This window comes from Onychomys torridus, chromosome 8 (genome assembly GCF_903995425.1).
Source record: "Onychomys torridus chromosome 8, mOncTor1.1, whole genome shotgun sequence".
In the NCBI taxonomy this organism is placed as follows: Eukaryota; Metazoa; Chordata; class Mammalia; order Rodentia; family Cricetidae; genus Onychomys; species Onychomys torridus.
In genome coordinates, this window is record NC_050450.1 from 21,165,525 (window position 1) to 21,185,118 (window position 19,594).

General features: G+C 49.9%; 1 pseudogene; it reads right to left on the bottom strand.

The window, feature by feature from the left end:
• Positions 1–17,270: 17,270 nt before the first annotated feature.
• LOC118588620 lies at positions 17,271–17,815 on the bottom strand (annotated as a pseudogene).
• Between the last annotated feature and the right edge of the window lie 1,779 nt (positions 17,816–19,594).

Consider the following 19,594-nt stretch of genomic DNA (forward strand, 5'->3'; position numbering starts at 1 on the left):
GGGCTCTGGCAGTCAGATTCCCAGAGAGCTTCTGTTGTGTTTGAGATATGAGGTGTCCCCCAAAGACTCTTGTTCTGAAGGCTTTGTTCCCAGCTAATGGCACTGTTCAGGGAATTCTGGATTCAGGAGGTAGGTTTCTGGGGTGACTTCTTATCCCACCCTTACTCTGTCCCCATCCTCCACGAGGTAAGTAGACTTGGTCACCTGCTCCTGTGGCTGTGATGTTCTTACCACGAGTCAGCAGAACCAAGGACTGTGGACCAAAACCTCTGAGACCATGAGCCGGAAGTAAACCATCCCATTCTGGAAGGCTTTGTCATAGCAGAGAGTCTAACTAAGATACTGTCAACAGCACCCCTGTCTACTCCCAAGACCAAGTAACTGGTTCTGTACTAACTAACAAGACCACTCTCCATACTGCTTGTTCAGGGGAGACCAAGCCTAGGAAGTCCCTCTACCTCCTCAGGAGGCATCAACCTTGCCATTGCCTATTCCTGCTGCCCAGGGCCTCATCTAGCCCACTGGGAGGCTCAGATTCACCTTTGACTCCATCCATGGTGGAGATAGAGTCAAGCCCTGGGAATGACATCCCATAATGGAAAGGTCAACCAGGCCAGGGACCTCCCTGCTCTGTCCACTCCTGTCTGTCTGTCTGTCTTGGGGATATTGTGACAAATGACTACAGACTTGGGGGCCCAATGGCACTTACTCTCTCATGGCTCTCCCACACTGATCATTTCACCTTCTCTTTCAGATGAGGATATAGACTACATATTATATCATATATATATATAACCAGCCAATGGACCATCCCAAGCTGAAGTATTGGAATACACCACAAGGCATAAAGCATGACCAGACATGAGTGACGTTTTTGACTGAGAGTCCTTCTCTTAATATATTTTACTAAGGTATTAAGAATGAAGGAGTCTCATGGTTGAACCTCACTCAGGCATCCTACAGAGAACATACACCAGCATTTCGGGGTGTCCAGGACCCCTGTGAATCAGAATCTGACTGTACATCCTTCTACACATAGACCGTATTTGCACCCACCCAAGACAGGTCTTCCTTCACCCGTCTCTTATCTCTTCAGTGCAAATGCAGAGGAGACAGTGGCTAGCCTGGGGTCCTTCAGGGACAACAAGAAGCAGCCTGGTCAGGTTCGACACAATCATTTTTCTGGATGCTTCTGATGCACAGATGGCTGAGTCCATGAATAAGGAACTAAAGGGCACTAGAGACACTGGGCTGACAAGCCACGATGAAGAATAGAAAGTAACTGCAACTGTAGAGGGAAGGTGGGCGAGCCTGGGCTGCTCCTGGGGCGGCCATGCTCCTGTCCACGTTCCTGTTGCTTCCTGGGCTGCTCCTGGGGCGGCCATGCTCCTGGGGCGGCCTATTGCTGGGGAAATTGGGAGGCTGCACCAGGCAGGGTTTAGGGAATGGCATGTGCAGTTTGCAGCAGAGACAAGGCAAGGAGTGGGAATCCCCAGGGAGTGAACGGAGGATAGAGAATCAGGACACGGGTCCTCTATATACACAAGTTCTGTGACTGCACAGTGAACCATGGGAAGTATTTTCAAAGCAATAAAAACATCAGTCTTTCAAAAAACAATATGGCACAATCACTGTTTACACAGTGGCAGAAATTAGGGTGAGTGAGATGCAGTGAGAGTTTCCTGAGCGAGCACAGCTCTGTGCAAGGCAATTAGACACTCCATTATTTCTTCTCAGAGTATCCTTGTGAGGTGGGTATCATTATCCACATTTGAAGCGTGATATAAGTAAGGCCCAGAGAGGTGAAGTGGCTGGCCCATGGCGACACAGCCAGCAAGCACTGCAGCCCACATGGAACCTACTCCATCCTGGCTGGAGAAGCTCTCCGGAGTTGCCGTTTTCTGTCACGTCTTGCTCTCCTTCCCACAGGACTGAAGTCTTTCCCCTTTGAAGGGAAGCCACACAGCTGTTTTCTCCTGACAGCTGTGAGGTTAGTCTCCAAGGAGTGAGTATTTGATTGCCAACCCTGCCCCTTCCAGGAAAGAGCCCAGGAGTTACAGGATCCACACACCCCCATCGTCCCCCCCATGCTCCTCTGACATGGGAAACTAGACCTCACTGCTCCCAGAGAAACCCCTGGCTCCCTGCCTTCTCCTTTCCTCTCCAAAAGAGGGTAAAGCTCAGCACCCTCAGGCCTTACCCACTCCCTGGGAGGGTGCCAACTGGGCCTGCCAGCACCGTCCTTGTTGCTAAGGAGACCTGCAGCTACAGCGGTGAATCAGCCAGGCCCTGTGACACTGGGCTTTACCATACAGTGTTGGCATACCCAAGACCCAGGAAAGTGGATCCTCCATCATCTTTGGTACAGGGAAGTAGAGGCTCTGAAGGATGAGGGAGCCTGTCTGAGGGAGAAAATGAGGAAGTGGCTTACCTGGGGTCCTTCCTGCACAGAGCCTCTGCACACTAACAGTTCTTTGAATGGATTCAGCCCCCTCAGTCTCTTGAAGGTTCTAACCACAGAGCTTTGCCTGCCTCTGAAGGTCCAGGGTCATAAACTCAGGCCGAACTGATGAGGATTGCATCCTGGCTCAGCTTCTCTGGTAGGTTCTGGGTTCCAGCATCCATCCATCCCCTCCCCCCCCCCCCCCCCCCCCCCCCCCCCGCCTGCTTGTTCTGTTCTTGCTAGCCTTACTCCAACACACCCAGCCCTTCCTGATCAAGGCCAAGGACAGAGCCTGAAAACACCCAAGGAAAGGGAAGGAGGGATAATGGAGACTGGGTGGGTAGGTGGGTGCGGCTGGGCCTGGAGAACAGAGAGAGCTGTTTCTTGGCAGGTGGAGGGCTCACTTGGCACACTCGAACTTGGAGCCCTGACACTTCCTCTGTACACCACCCAGGCTAAAGAAGGGCTGGAGTGTCCTGGCCCATGGCTACAACCACTCCAAACATCCACTGCAGCAGCCAGGCTCAGCTGCCTGCCTAGACAAACGACCCTATGTCTTGTTGGCTCAGCAAAATAATGTTTCCATCTTTGTTCGTGATGTCGGGGGATTACTTTGCAATATTCCAGCAAGCAACTTAAAAGGTGGGGTGGAAAAACAGTGGGAAAATATCGATAATTTTTTGAAGCAGAATGATGACGACTAAGGAGATTAATGCTTGATGCTGCCTACTTTTGTGTGTATGAAATATTGGTGTGTGTTTATCTCTCCCTCCTACAAAATCCAGTGGACATCCACACTCCTGATTTGTAGGTCTCCTAAGTGGCTTTTGCCAATAATTTCTCTGAGACACAAATCTAATCTTTTCTCCACCGTTGTGTGACCTCAGGGTCATCCTAGTGACATCCAAATAGAAGACTGGAAGAGAGGAAAATAACCCATTACCTAGCCCTTGTGTCCACATTACATTGGCGAGAACTAGTCACATGACTGCAAATGATGCTGGGAAATGTAGTTCTTGGCTGGACAGGTCCTTCCAGGCACCACCACCATATGCTATAATGGGGATTTAGAACTTCTTGGGCAGTTGGCCATCTTAAGATCATCCCAGTCATGTCAAGGGTAATGGCTAAAAGAAAGGCACCAAGGTTTTCAAACTTGCTCCACTACAATGGAATGTTCTAGGTAATGGTCCTGGCCCTTGGTGAGAACAAAGGCCGTGAGAAAGAAGCCTTGCTTAAAGGATACAGCAAAGAGCTCAAGACAGGAACTTGGAGCAGAAACTAAAGCAGGGCCCACACAGGAATGCTACTGTGGTAGTTTGAATGTAACTGGTCCCCATAAGCTCACAGGGAGTGGCACTATTAGGAGGTGTGGCTTTGTTGGAGTGGGTATGGCCTTGTTAGAAGAAGTGTGTTGCTGTGGGGGCGTGCTTTGAGGTTTCCTATGCTCAGGATACTGCCTAGTGTCTCAGTTGACTTCTTGTTGCCTGCAAGCCAAGATGTAGCCAGCACCATGTCTGCCCACATGCCACCATTCTCCCCTTCATGATGATAATGGACTGAACCTCTGAAACCATAAGCAAGTCACCCCAATTAAATGTTTTCTTTATAAGAGCTGCAATGGTCATGGTGTCTCTCCACAGCAATGGAAACCCTAACTAAGACAGCTACTTACCAGATTACATCCCCTGGTTTTCTCAGCTACCTTTCTTCCGCAGCCCAGGACTACTTGGATGGGGATAGTATTAGCTACACTTGAGTGGACCCTCCCACTTCAATCAGCAATCAAGAAAATGACCCACAGAGGTGCCTACAATGAAATCTGATGGAGGCAATCTTTCAAGAGATTCCCTCTTTCTAGATATGTCTAGATTTGTGTCAAGGCAGAGAGTAAATGTGTGTGTGTGTGTGTGTGTGTGTGTGTGTGTGTGTGTGTGTGTGTGAGTGCATATATGTGTATGTGTGGTGGCTTGAACAAGAATGCTCCCCATAGACTCATATAATTTGGATGCTTAGTCACAAGTTAGTGGAACTGTTTGGGAATGATTAGGGTGTGGCCTTGTTGGAGGAAGTGTATCACTGAAAGTCGTCAGTTGTAGAATATTATTTCAAGGTGTGTTACTTTTGTCTATTCTCTGGAATGTTTGTTTAATGATGCAAAGACGTATTTGATTAAATAAAATTCACCTGTGATGAGGAGGCTGAGTCAGCAACTAGCTGACAGGAAGTGGTAGGGAGGAGCCAGGTGAAAAGGGGTATATAAGGAGGGGCAAGGAGACACATGAGGGCTTTTTGGAGGATGTGAGCAAGGAGAGGAGGTGAGCTACTTGCTAGTCAGCCTCTGAAGAGCAGAATTCCACCTTAACCTTTGAATCTTGAGTTCTCTAGAGGGATGGAGGTTTAGTTAAGTTCCCTTCATAGCTTTGCAAGAGTTGGGCCTGAGTGAACAGAATTCCCTCCAACTACAGCCCTTGTGGCCTAACCGCTGCTGGTAATGGCAGAGTTCAGACAGCTGTGGCTTAAAAGGCAGCAACCATTATAAAAGGACAAGAGTCGGCTTTGATGTTTCAAAAGGACATGCCAGCTCGCTCTCTCTCTCTCTCTCTCTCTCTTCACCCCTCTCTGCCTACTGTCTTCAGATCAGGATGTAAAGCTCTCAGCTACTGCTCTAGCACCATGCCTGTCTGCTTCCCACCGTGATGATCATGGACTAAGCATCTGAAGCAGTAAGCACTCCCCCAATTAAATGTTTTCTTGTGTGAGAGTTGACATAGTTATGGTGTCTCCTTACAGTAATAGAACAGTAATTGAGATGTGTGTGTATACAGGGAATAGACCACAGCATGTGCTTTACCCTGAGTCCTAGAATATATTCTTAAATCCCCCTTTTTCTTACAAAAGCAGCAAACATTGTATTATCCCATCCTTCATTATAAATGTGTCTTGAAGATTTTGCTAAACCAATTACCAGTAGATCTCTTCACTTTGGTCCTGGTTTGGAATATCATCATGTATCTAACCAGTCCTCTATTGTTGGAATTGAAGTCATAGGACCCGCAGAGGGGACAGTGCATGGTCATACAGCCTACAAGTAGAAGGAAGGGCTTGAGTTTTGTGACCTTTTCTGGGGAGACATGAAGAAATAATTCCAGCTAGGTAGTGGTGGCACACACTTTTTAATCTCAGGAGGCAGAGGCAGGTGGATCTCTGAGTTCAAGGCCATCCTGGTCTACAAAGTCTACATGGAGAAACTGTCCTGGAAAAAGAAAGGGAGAGAGAGAGAGAGAGAGAGAGAGAGAGAGAGAGAGAGAGAACAATTCCATCCGTGTCTTGCTTAATGAGTCAGTGAATTTAATTAGGGTCATTCACAAGAATGTGGACAACTTACATCAACTATACCTCTAAGAGTATCTCCCCACAGCCACTCTTTACAGCTAATTTATCAGAGATGAGGGGCAGAGAGCCTGGTGAGTTCCTCCTGCCCACAGCCTTCTGACTCATGAGCCCTTCCCCCTTCCACAAGGGAATGTCAGAGGGCGGTATCTTGTGAGGGTCTTGTGTGGGCTGTCACAGATGCTCTAACTTCAAAATGGCAATAGCCATGTTACACACAGAGGACCCAGCTCTGAAGCTGCTGGTGTGCAATGGTTACCCCTCCCCTTTCTCTGTACATCTGTTAAACTGTGCTGGCTCGTTGAGAAGGGGCTGCCTCGCTGATCAGCTCTCTTCACTCAGGAAGTCTGAATCTGAGCTCGTGCTCAGATCTGGGTGATGGCACCAGCAGGGTCAGGAAGGTTGGCTCTGTTGAGGCTCCTTGGAGTGTTGCCTTGGCCCTTCTACTGAGCCCTACCTGACCCTGGCCATGGAACATGACCTCTTTGAGCCCCAGCTGCCTGTCATTTCTCCAGTGAGGACATTAGGGAGGGGTTCACATAGGGAATCTTCTCATGATTTAGGGGTGGCATATCCTGAATCTGAGTGACCATCAGAACGGACAGCTACTGTCCCCTCGTGCAGGCAGAGTGTCCAGATCTTGGCTCTCAAGACTTCAGCTGGCAGTGTGTGCTCCCACATGATTAAGGGTGATGTCTCCCACTTAATGTCCTCCACAAAATGCCGATAGTGACATCTAGACCTTATTGGATAAAGAGCTGGGCTTTAGCATCTCAGCTAGATCGACACATTCAAGTAGCCTTCTCGGCAGTCCTAGCACCTGGGAGAAGACACCCTGAACATAGGATTTGGCACAGCATGCAGCATGATGCCTGGACCACATCTACATCAGTATTAGTCTGCCAGCTGTGCCTCTGAGGATGCCTCAGTCTCCGAGGATGCTTAGGGATGGTGAGGGCAAAGATACTGTGTGGGTCCCTAAGGAGCTCAGACAGGGGCTGTCACAGTGATGGGAAGGACACAGAGGCTGGGCAAGCCTGGGCCTGAGGGCTGAGCCATGGGTAGCTTCCTAGAGAAGGGGACAAAAATAATCCATTTTTCAAGTGCCAAGTGGGAGCAGGTGGGTGAAGAAGGCTGGTAGGGAGCAGAAGGCATCCCAAGCCAAGGACAGACAAGCATGAAGCCACAAAGGCTTGAGAGAGGCCAGAAACCAGAGAGAACTGACTGTTCATGAGGACATGGGCCACACCAGGGAGCTTGTCTTCACCGAGTGATGAGTCCAACAGTCCAGGCTCTACACTAAGGCTGACCACCACCCCACACACATGCCCAGGCAGTAATGGCAGGAGGTGGCTGTCCCAACTCTTCCACACGGCCAGCCCTCTACATATGTCATCCCTGACTCTGCAGAATCAACCAACCTGGATCAAAAATATTTCTATCTGTACAGGACATGTGGGAACTTTGAAAAAAAAAAATCACTGCTGTACCTAAACACCCGTCTAAGAATAGCTTCATTCACATCTCCGTAGGTGCTGTGATCCATCCAGAGATGGCTAAAGTATAGGCTGCCTTTATGTAAGGGGCTTGGGCATTGGTGGATGTTAGTATCCGTGGGGAGATTGGGACCTCCCCTGCCTATACTGAGGGACAACTGCAGAGGAGCGTCACACAGGGCTGGAAGTGGTGGGCTGAGATCTGAGTCCAAACAGCTGGCTCCGGGGCCCACGGAGGTGGCAGGGAGCCATGAGTAATTGCAGGGTCCTGGGAAGGGCTGCTTGGAGGAGGGCAAGGGGCGGAGGGTTTGTAGAATCTGAGGCAGCAGAGAGGGCCCTGTGGGGGTCGGAGCAACTGCAGCGGCCGTGCCAGAGACAGGCTTAGAACATGGCATAAGTCAGCCACGTTCAGGGCACTGCTTATGGAGCATACCCTAGGCTGGGTACCCCAGCCCCTCAAAGAGACCTCCAGAGTGGTCTTTGGGAGGGTCCTAGGGCTGTGTCAGTTGGCAACCCCCACCACCCCCAGCTGTGAGGGAAGCTAGACACACAGATGCCCCAGCCGCCTGTGTTGTCACCACAATTAAACAGGATTTTGTTAGCAAGGATCAGCGGGAAGTTGACAGTGTCTGGTGTGTGTGTGTGCAGTCTTAGGTCAAGATAGGAGCCTCAAGAGACACGGCTGATGAATGACAGCTGAGTCTTGAACAGCATCCAGTGTCACAGTGCACAGCTCTCCCCAGGGCTCGGTGGCTTCCTTCCATTGCCCATTCGTTCTTCCAGCCTCCTTGCCCAGCTCTGCCTCCAGGCCTGGTCCCTTGACTCTGATATGTACTGTGTTCCCTGGGCTAGCCTGCTTCAACGGCTCCGTCCTTGGCTCAGTCCACATCCCAAAACTTGTTCCTGTTTCTAACTGTGGTCCCTTCCAGAACCTCTGCCCTCTAGCCCTTCCTACCCCACCACTTTCCCAGAGGGTCCCTAAGCCCCAAAGGCCAGCGAGACAGAATGATGTCATCCGTGCTGTGGACTTCGCTGGACCCAATTATTGGGCTATAAGTGGAAACGCCCCACATTTTCCCACAGGAAAGCACCCGCCCTTGTACCCAAGTCGGCTGCTTCTGGAGATCTTGGCAAAGTCCACAGGCCTAAGAAATATGAGTTTCCTCCCCATGGGCCTGACCCTCTCTAGGTCCATTGGTTCCTTCCAAACTCCCTCCAAAGGGGGTGGGGTGCTCTCACCCGGGAGGGAGCAGTACTAGGGACAGTGAGGAGTGGTATGGCTGGCAGTCCACAGCCATGCCTCTGCCTCCTCCTCTCTCCCCCTGCTGGACTCTGGGAGAGTGACTCGCTGCTCTGGGGATTTCTGCTGTCTCTTTTAAGTTGGGGATTATAGCAGACATACCTCATTAAACCCTTTGGACATCTGGAAGGCAGCATTGGTCCTGCATTAAATGGGCCCCGGCCCACACAGCTCAAGGCCATACGTTCGTGAGCAGGCCAGTGTCTAGCCTAGGCAAGCAGCACTGGCTACACAGCTCAAAGTCAAAATCACCCTAACTCAGCCCAGGGGGTGGGATGGGAGCTGTACCTGGAGACACCCAAGTTCAGACTTAGGACCAACAGCAAATGACCTTGGCTGTCTCTCTCTGCTGAAAAAAAGAATGTTGGTCCCTGTCCTAGAGGCTCTGGAGATCACAGGAGATCCCTGACCACTGCCTTCCTGTGTCACAGGGATCCACACTTTCCCAGCCCCTCCCTGTCCCATCTCACCTGCATTATTTACTAATGATTTCCTTTTTTAAATGAACTAGTATTGTAACATGTTTATTTTAAATTGATCAGGAGGACAGAGCGACAAAAAGAAAGCCAGGCCCATTGCCGTCAATAACAGGTCACTGTGACAGCCCATACCATGAAGTAGGAAGTGAGGCAGAGCAAAGGAACTGCTGTTGGCTCCTCCCACCAAGCTGCCTCAGTGAGCTTCCTACCTCTCAGAGTGGAATTGTTGACTTCTGCTCCTGCCTGACTCCTCAGGAAGCAAACACCCTGGGTAGATGCTAGCTCACCTCCTCCAAAGGCCAAAGAGCGCCCCCCCCCCACAAGTCCCAGTAGATTTGTGTTCCTTGCCCACTCTCTGTTGACCTCAAGTAAATATGACAGATGACATGCAGGCCTTGGCACATTCTCTCTGGCAACTGTCCTTAGCTTTCTGACACTGTGAGTACCAAGGTCCTGCTAAACTCTAAGACCTTTCTAGCTCCCTACTGCAGAAGGTACACACCTCTGCTTCCCAACCAGGTGTTCATGGCTGTCGGGGTGTGTTTTCAGCCACCTTCCCCTGAACGTAACTTCTGACTCTTCCTGCAGGCTGGACACCCTTAGGCAGGGTTTTCCACCTCTCTAAATCCCAAGAAGGCAGAACTCCTAGGTGGTTGAGGAGAGCCAAAGAGGTCCCTGTTTCTAGTGGTCCCCTTGGCTGCATTTCTTCTGGCCATCTTGAGTGTGCTCGTCTGGTCTGAGCTAGTTTCCACAGCTCTTGCTTCTCTTTCTGCTGAAAGCTTTCTTGGAATTGCCCCACTGTGCTCTCTCCATGTGGTTAGGATGCCAGAGCTCGTCAGCCTGGAGGAAAAGCTGGTGGTCCTCCCCATAACTTGCCGGTGGTCCTACAGAGCATGGATCTGTCTGTCCTCTCCTCTGATGTGCACCCCTCTCATCCCACTTACAATGTTTTCCCCTGCGAGGCAGGCAAGACAGGCTTCATCACACAGTCACTAGGAAACCCAAGTCAAGAAGGGGGTAGGATTTACCCTAGCTGCCCAGCTCAGAAGACACAGGACCATAGGCAATAGGGTCTCAGGAACCTTGGTTGAGTCTCAGCATTGGCCTAGGGTTCTACAGTAACTGACTCCTCCTCATGTAAGGGCTAGACCTCTGAAAGCACAATGCCTCTTCCAGCTTGAGTTGTTCTCAAGGCACTTCACTGCCTGCCTGCCTTCAACCACTCACCACCACCCACCCCAACCTAGAGGGGTCATCATTCCCACTGTTGAAAAGCCAACCAGAAGCCCCCACAAGACTAAGTGACCCACCCTCACAACACAGGGCTCCTGAGCAGCAGGGGGCTGGGTCCACACTGTGTCAAAGAAGCCACATCTGCCCCAGCACGTGGCCTAGTCCAGTGTGGCTGTCATAGAGATACTCTCCCCCTAGAGTCAAGGGACTCTGCCCTCGTGACAGTTGATACTGATGAGTCCCTTGGAAGAGTTATTCCTGTGCCCGCTATCACAGCTCCAGAGACCCACCTCTTTTCAGGCCTTTAGCTTCTTGTTGGATTCTGGACACTAATCAAAACCTTCCAGCATATTCTTCATACTGAGAGAGACAATTTGCCTCCACGGCTCACACCAGCATGGACTGGCTGTACCTGCTTCTCTGAGGTGTCTTATAGGTCCTCAAGGTTCTGACTTTGCTTTACTCAACTTTTAAATTCCTCCTCATCCTAGAACAGGCAAGACAGGTAACATGCTTGGAAACAGTGACATTGGGGTCCTTGGTAGTAGGAACCTTACCACCTTAATGTCTTTACACTTTCCTATGTAATTGGATGGCTTGAGTTTTTACTAAATGGCCTGGCATCCTCAAAAGGATCATGAAGTGGCCATTGATTCCTAAATCCTCTTTATAATATGTTTGGGTGTATGATTTTACAGGCAGCTCTCCCACTCTGAGGTTTGCCTGACCATCTGCCTGCATGCATGCATGCATGTACGTCTTACATACATGCCTGTATGCACATTGGTTGGTTGGTTGTGATAGGGTCTCAAGGTGTGACCCGTATCATCTTTGAATTTTCATTCTTCCTGCCGCAGCTTCCTGAGTGCTGGGGTTGTAAGTGTGCAGACCCAGCCTGGCTCCAAACTTACGTCTTTAGAAGATGAGGTAAGAAAGTCACTTTTTAAAAACTGTATCTGTATTCTATCTGTCTTGAAATAGGGAGGGTGATGGATGATTGGATGAGTATACGGATAGAAGATGAGTAGGCTGATGATGACAGATCAGACTGATGGACACGTGATAGATTCCTGCTTCCCACATGCTTATCTCTGCACTTACCTTGTGACTTCACCTGGACAAATTCCAAGACGTAGAACTGAGGCATGGCGGAGGATAACAGAACAACTTAGACTTTCATTTGGTTGCTCGTTTATTGATTTTTGCTTTTTATTTGACAGGATCAGATCAAGGCTGATCTCAAACTTGGTATGCAGGGGAAGATAGCCTTGAACTCCAATACCCCTGCCTCCACTTTCCCCTCGGCCGGGATAACTGGAGCGTGACACCGACTTGTCAGTGGCAGCCAGTTCACTGACACTGAAAACATGTCCCTTCTGTTCTCTGGCTATTCATCTGGTGCTAGGTCATAGGTCACAGGTCACAGGTCATGAAGTTACAGACACAGAGAGGGGCTTCTCATGGAAACTACCATCAGCAGAGCTGTTATTCCCTATCAGAGACTGATAACACTAATGGCTGGTAGGGTCTAAGGTCCTGGGACACAGAGTGAGTAGAGATGGGGCCGTGTCTGTCTGTCCTGTAGGGATCCAAGCAGAATTTATCAAACACCTTCCCAATCAAGTAGACTACTCTCAGCATCTACAGCCGTGTGACCTTTTGTAAGTGATCCTAGCAGAGCTGAGCCTGGGATGTCTCAAGAATGAGACAGGGATGGGGACCGTGTGGTGCTGCACCCCAGGCCTGGCTCATGTAAGGAGATGATGGGGTGAAGCCAGCCAAGAGAGTGCACACCTATGTGGATCCAGGCCTGCTCTGAGGTCAGCTTTTCCGCTGCTCACAGGGAACTCCATGTTCTCCAATGTATGTGTAGAGGGAAGGGAGGCCTCCACACTGAACCTCCTACCACCGTGATGACCCCAGGACCACACTACCCTCCCGTTGTTCTGAGCACCCCAGGAGCCTGTGGCCTCTGTGCCCACCATTCCCCTCTGTACCATTAGTGCCTTGCTTCCTTCTGACCTCAGCGCCAAGGGCACTTCCTCAGCCACCCCACTGAAAGTGCATCTCATCTCTCTCCATCTCTCATTCCCTGTACTCTCTTCCCCACTTGTATGGTGTTTTTTTGTTTTTGTTTTTGTTTTTGTTTTTTTGAGGGGGGGAGGTGGATTGTTTTTGTTTTTGTTTTTTTTTAGTTTGTTTGGTTTGTTTTTTTTAACAGGGTTTATCTGTGTAACAGCCCTGGGTGTCCTGGAACTTGTTCTGTAGACCAGGCTGATCTCAAACTCACAGAGATCCACCTGTCTCTGCTTCTTGAGTGCTGGGATTAATGGCATGTGCCACCACAACCACCCAGCATTTACCTGTTTTTTAACTGAAAGAATTTTGAGAATTTCACATGAGAGCTGTATTTACATTTTTTTCTATCCCTCTGTCTCCCTGCTGCCCACTAACTCCTCCCATATTCCCCCTACACTCTCTCATGGCTTCTTCTTTAATTATTACTATTACACACACATGCACACACACACACACACACACACACACACACAGAGAGAGAGAGAGAGAGAGAGAGAGAGAGAGAGAGAGAGAAAGAGAGAGAGAGAGAGAGGAGATGCATGTTTGCAATCCACTGAGTTCATCTCGTGTTGCTCATGTGTACACATGTTTAGAGCCGACCACTTGGTATTAGATAACCTCCCAGGAGCCTCATCCCTGGAGAAAACCAACCCTTCCTCTCTCTGCACTCAGCAGCCATTGATGGCCTGTAGCTCTTTGTCTAGAGGCAGGGCCTTCTGAAATAGCCCCCAACCCCTTTGGCATGTCAGCAGGTGTTGTCACGACAGCCATAGTGTTGCAATTTCAGGGTGTAGCTTCCCTGTCATCCCCAGATGACACAGTCTTGCAGCAGATGTCCTGGCCCTCTGACCGCTACAGTCTTTCTTCCCTCTTTCAGATGTGTTCTGAGGCTTAGGTGTAGGAGTTGACTTGCAGATGTACCAGTTCGGGTTGGGCACTCCATGGCCACTTATTTTCTGCATTTATAGTCACCATCTACTGAGAAAAAAATAGCCGAGAGCTACATTTATCTGCTGGGCTGGTGTGCAAGCTGTGTGACCCCAGCTAGGCCTGGGAGTGTGAGGACATCATGGGTGGGCAGATGAGGTCTGGGTCACTCACCAGGCTGGGCTGGTGCACAGGCTCCCATTTGTTTTCTTCATAGCACTTCTCCTACTTAGAATAATTCTGTGTGTCTGTTTGTTTATTGTCTATTGCTCCACAGATAAAACATAAGGCCTGGAGGGAAGGGCTCAGCTGTGCACACTGACAGGCCCCAGCACAGGCCTGCCACTGAGCACCCTGAGAAACTCAAGAACTTTCACTTCCTGCTTAAATGAACACTGTCCCTTCCACTTAGTCCCCGGCTGGTCGCACCTCTCTGATCATTCGATGGTCTACCCCGGGTGACAACATGATGGTGTAAGATGCCTGCCCCCTGTAGTGCAACTCTTCTGGAAAAGATCTCTTGAGGTCAGGAGAAAACATTGCCAGCATCAGCTATGGGGTGAGGCATTGTTGATTTCTTAGCCCATCATCCACTCTGCACCCAGTAGGGCTTGCTACTCAGGCTCCTTTGGACCTGACAACATGATGTCCCTTCAGAGTCTCACTGTCTCTGAGGTAGAAGGAGTCTTTCTTCCTCTGAGGTGTCTGGATTCTGACTTGGCCACACTCTACAGGTGAATCACCCCACTAATCCTCTGCTTGGAGGCTAGGAAAGAGCTTCCCAAGACGGTAGAAGGCCTTTGGGCAAAGCAGACCTGGGAGCGGCATGCCCAGGCTGGCTTGGATCATTCTAGAAGCAATTCCAACTCACCTTCAGATGCCAGACAGAATCCCATTCCTCCCCAGGAAGCCCCAAAGTGGCCCTGAGACAGACTTGGGGTCAAACACATAGCCAGAGCTAGACATCTGCCTGTTTCATTGAGAGCCATGAACATGTTAGCTCTGGCTGTGGACCCCTTATACATCCTCAGCCATCCCTTCCTCCTAGTCTAGAGAGTCAGGTGACCCACCTCCTTCTACAGCTGAGCAGAAACATGATATTTGGCTGATCACACAGTAAGTAAGGGGCAGGTCTGTCTGCCTGTGAATGATTTTCCCCCCTACGGCATCAGAAAGATGACACTAAGAATTTAGGGAGAGATTATAGAATGCCCCCTACAAGCCAATCCAAGGCTTGAAGCCATATTCAACTCCGGAAGACCTTGCCTATTCCCAGGACCCTGCACCAGCCCACAGGACATGGAACTTTAAGTGAGGGGTCTCCTTCCTTGTTCCTCTACATAGAAACATCTGTCTACCCCACACAATGTGATCTTGAACACAGTCAGTCTCTGCTGTGGTCTGTATCTGAAATGCCCCGCACTGGCTCCAGTTTTGAAGGCTTGTTCCTAGCGGGTACTGTGTTTTGAAGCTGTGTAGCCTTTAGGAGGTAGGACTGGCTGGTAGGAACGGATCTCTAAGGGCTGGACTATGAAAGTTACTCCCTTTCCCTGCTGTGCTGTGTGAACAAGCTGGTACTCCAGGTCCTCATTGCTATGGACAGAGCCACTCACCCACCCCACCCCCCTCACCCTCCATGCCCTTCTTACTATGATGCCCTGGACCCTCTAAAGCTAGAAGGAAAAATAAACTTCCCATCTTTTAGCTTCTGTCAGGCCTTTTTTCTTCCCACATGAGGAAAAAAATCCCTAAGACAGTCTCACACCTGGCTGATGATGAACCAGGAGACGGGCACTTGCATCCCATCATCAGCTCGGCCACTGAGCTGCCGGCAGTAGAAACAGATCACTTGACTTCCCTGGTTCCTTGGGCTGGAACTAAGACCCCTGCTTGTGAAATTGGGGGTCTAGATGAACTCTGAAGCACAGTGGCCCACTCTGATGTGTGGGAAGTCTCCGAGTCCGCATCTCTCCCTGCACTCTGTAGAGATACTTTCTTCCATAGGCTCAGTGATCCTGAGGCCTCCAGGACAGGGTGGTGACAGGCAGGGAAGCTCACTAGCCTCACTCACAGTTGTCCTGTGATGAGTGTGACCACTGAAAGAGACCAGCTGGGTCCTGATCTGTCTCATTGTGAGAGGCCTGTGACCCAGACCCCATTCTGGCTGGTGCTGCTAAGAAACACTGACTCCTGCCTGGACACTGTGGGCAGACACATAGGGAAGCGCTGTCCCATAACAAAGGCTTCATCATAAGAGAAATCCTGAGTCTGGATGGAGTTACCTTCAAGCTGGGGGCCATGAGTTTTCCTTCTGTCACCTGCAAACCAAGGCTTCTCATGGGTGCCGACACAGCAGCTGACTGACATGTGTCAAATGCAAGCTTGACCTCCAGCATGAGTCCCCTTCACACAGGGAGGTCCCTAAGTCAGAGCAGGTGAGGATGTGCTGTGGTATGGTCAGAGGAAGAAGCCATCCCAGCTTGGTATGGGAGTCTTGGCACAGGAGATTCCATGTTGATATTTGATCTGCTGTGATAAGACCCTGGAGCAGGAGCTAGTTCACATCCTGGCCCCCATACTGTTTCTCAGAAGTGAGGTAGTGAGTCTCATAGAACCATTTTTGTTAGAAGTATGACATGAAGGTTTTTGCACCCACAGATCTCCAGAGAAACCAGTAATGTTAATCATGCAGGACTGTCTTTCTGATGGGAAAGATGTAAAACCTGTTCTTCCACCCAGAAAGCTGGGGATTGGAAGTGATTAATAGCCCAGTGATCTGCAGTATCTGTTGGGCCAGACTATACCAAGCTCTACAGCCAGGATTGGGGGTGGCTAGTCATCTAAATGACTCTTACATCCAGGGTCTCCCCAAGCTCCCACAACCAGGACTGGAGATACCTAAAAGTCTAAATGGCCCTTACATTGTATTTATAGCCAGAGGCTCCCCCAAGACCCTATGGCCAGGACCAGAGGTGGCTAATAGCTTCACAGTGAGAACCCGCATAGACTTGCCTGTATCCCCACACCAAAGCTTCCTCCCCAGGAGACTCTGAGGAGCCCCAGCCTCCTCCTTCAATCCACAGAAAGCCCCTCCTCCCATCCCTGCTTCTCAGAGGCCATCCAGCAAGACCACAAGGCACCTGTGGCACCTGGTCTTTCCACAGTGAACCAGAATGACCCAGTATTTGTAACTGGCTCCAGCCACATAACAGCCTTCCACCTACAGCAGCACCACACAGACTTGGAGATTTGGGTTGGGTTTGGTTTCGCTCTATGTAGTCAAGGCTGTCTTAGAACTTGCTGTATAGATCAGGGTGACCTTGAACTCCCCATCCTCCTGCCTCCCTCTGTCCAGTGCTGGGATGACAGGCCATTGCCCTGTACCATTGCCCACCTGATGTGGCGTTTAAAGCATTCAAGTCACTTGATCAGTATCTGTGGTCAGGAGTCACCTGACCTTGGCTTCAGTAAATTCAGAAGAAAGAGAAGAGTGGGTGTGACCAGCACAGACCGGATTGCTCTCGCCTTTCTCCCTCAATCACTACAGCTCAGCACCGCTTACACCCTGCTGTGGCTTGTGCCTGGAGTGTTCCCAGATGTTCTAGTTAGCTTTTATTCTTTCTGTGACTCACTTTCCCAAACTTCTGGTGATAAATCTCAAGGACATAGTCAATCTTTTGGGATTCCTCCCTTGAAAAGTGACATTTGATTTCCAAACATACGCTGGAAGCATACATGGTTCCCAGTTGTAGGAAGCAGGCGAGAAGCTGAAATCCAGATGTCTATATCTTCCAACCTTCCCCAGCCTGTGGTCTGTCTTTGGATCCGCAATAATTACCTGAATAACTGCTGTGACTCTGGGGTGTAGCTCTATGCAGTTGTCTCCACGCCACAACCTCGGAATCTGAAGAGGAGCTTCCTTAAGAGCAGCTATCTCGTGCGTCAAAACCAAGAAGGAGTTTGTCTACAGGCACAGGCAGGCTCTCTTTCGTTGGATCTGTGTTAGCAAATGCATCCAATGTTAGTGGTTCCTGAACCAGAGTGTGAACTGCCTCAAAGTATCGCCAGGTCATCAGCCTTCAGCAAAAGCTGATGGTAGTTAGAGCTACCACGCCAGCCTTAAAACCATTTACATCCAGGTTGATCTGTTATGTTGTCGGTATTTTTATGCTACCAGATGCTGAGTCTTTGTATTTGCCAGCGTTATCTCATGTTCCAGTAACAGCTAAGCCAGGCAGCCAGTCATTTGCCTCTTGCCCTTGCTGATCCTGAATCTTGAAAGTATCTTTCAGATATTTTTCAAAGCCATGGGCCAGTCAGTACTTTAGATGTTTCTTAAATAACCTCTGTCTCCAATTCTCTGGTCGGCAAGCCACACAATAAAGTTTGTAAATTCTGTTTCATCTTTGCAGTTGAAGCCTACAGGGTTGTGGTAGCGTGGAGCCATGAATGTGTATTGAAACATGGCCCCAGGTGCTCACACTATCCCCTCCCTCTAGCTTCACCTGGACAGGAGAGGGTTAGGCAGGTGACACAGGCTGGTGACACAGAGAGAGCTAGTTTGCTTTCTGCTACTGTGACAAACATCGTGACCAAAAGCAACCTGAGGAGGACGGGGTTGTTTTCCCTACAGCTCCCAGTCCATCATGAAGGGAAGCCAGGACAGGAACTCAAGGCAGGAACCTGGGGCAAGAACTGAAGCAGAGGCCTTGGAGGGTGCTGCTTACTGGCTTGTTCCCTGTGGCTTGCTCAGCCTGCTTTCTTACATGCCCCAGGACCCTGCCTAGGGGTGGTACTGTCCACAGTGGTCTGGGCCCTCCCACAGGAATCATTAATCAAGAAAGCGTCCAACAGACTTGCATACAGGCCAATCTGTTACATTCAATTCCTCAACCTCTTCCTAGATGACTCTAGCTTATCTCAAGCTGATAAAAAACCAACCAGTCCACCAGTGTTCAGGCCAAGTCCCCAGCTTGGCTCATTGTGGGGAAACTTCCCTAGGTGGGCTTGGTGGAAGTCTTGAGGTCACTGGAAGGGTATCGTGGTCGGGAGAGTAAGACTCCGATCTTTCGTTCCTTTCTTGCCCTAAAGCTATGCATATCTTCGCCACACACCACCATCCCTGCCCTGTGATATGCCAGCTCCCCACAGTCCTTCACACAAGAAGCCACACAACTTCAGACTGAAGCCTCCATAACTGGAAGCCAGAATGGACCTTCAGGCTCTGGGTTGATTGTCTCTGGTGTCTGTCACAGAGGGCAACTTCAGATACTTCTGGTAGGCCACCACATGAGGTGCTGTCGTTACCCAGCATGATGAAGTACACAGGAGCAGGTGGAGGTTAGGGTCAACGCTGCCACTTTACATAAGGTCTCTGTGAGACCCATTCATCCCAGATGCTGCATCCCAGACATCAGCCAGCTGAGAACACACAGGAAAAGTCCACGTCACACTTTCTAGAGATGAGGTGCTCAAAATGACCTCCACTTCACCTTTTCTTTCTCCCTTCACCCCAAGAGAATGTGTTCTGATTTCAGTGGGGCCCTAAAAATTAATTTTGAAAGAGACTACCAGTAGGTAACCGTACTTCAATAATGACCTGTTATGGACACAGCAAGGCAGAGAGAAAGTTCTAGAAGTATGTATGTGCACCAAATGTGGTGGAGTGGTCACCCTTCTGGAGTCTTGGAAGGAGTACAAACTAGAGAGGGACAGACAGACCAGAATTTGAAGAGGAGGTCAGTTCTAACCCTCCACACCTGCCCTCACAAGGATGCACCCACAAGCCTTGTCCCCAGGGCTTACAAAGTTCCTGGAAGCAGGAGGCATTCTGGGAAAAGGCCTCTTCCCTGAGCATTTGAGCTAAATTAGCATTTTATCCCATCTCTGTAACTTAGGAATCCAATAAACACTGAGGGGAGGGGCAGAGCCTGGCTCCTGAGAGGAGGCCAGGACCAACCAGGACCGACAAGCTGTGTGACATTTTTAAAGTATCATGTATCTTGCATTTTCATGACCCAATAGTATATAAAAAGATGATCAGATCAGTGGAGCCTGACAAAGATTGCCCCCCTTTCCTACTCTGCCCAGCTCCCCCAAAAGGTGACAGCCTGGCCTCCTTCCAGAACTTCTCCAAGCCTCGATATGTTTATGGACCTGCTGAAACAGAGATCCCTGGTGTAGGTTTTGTTTTGTTTGGAGATGGGGGGGGGGGTGCACGTGTGTGTGTGTGTGTGTGTGTGTG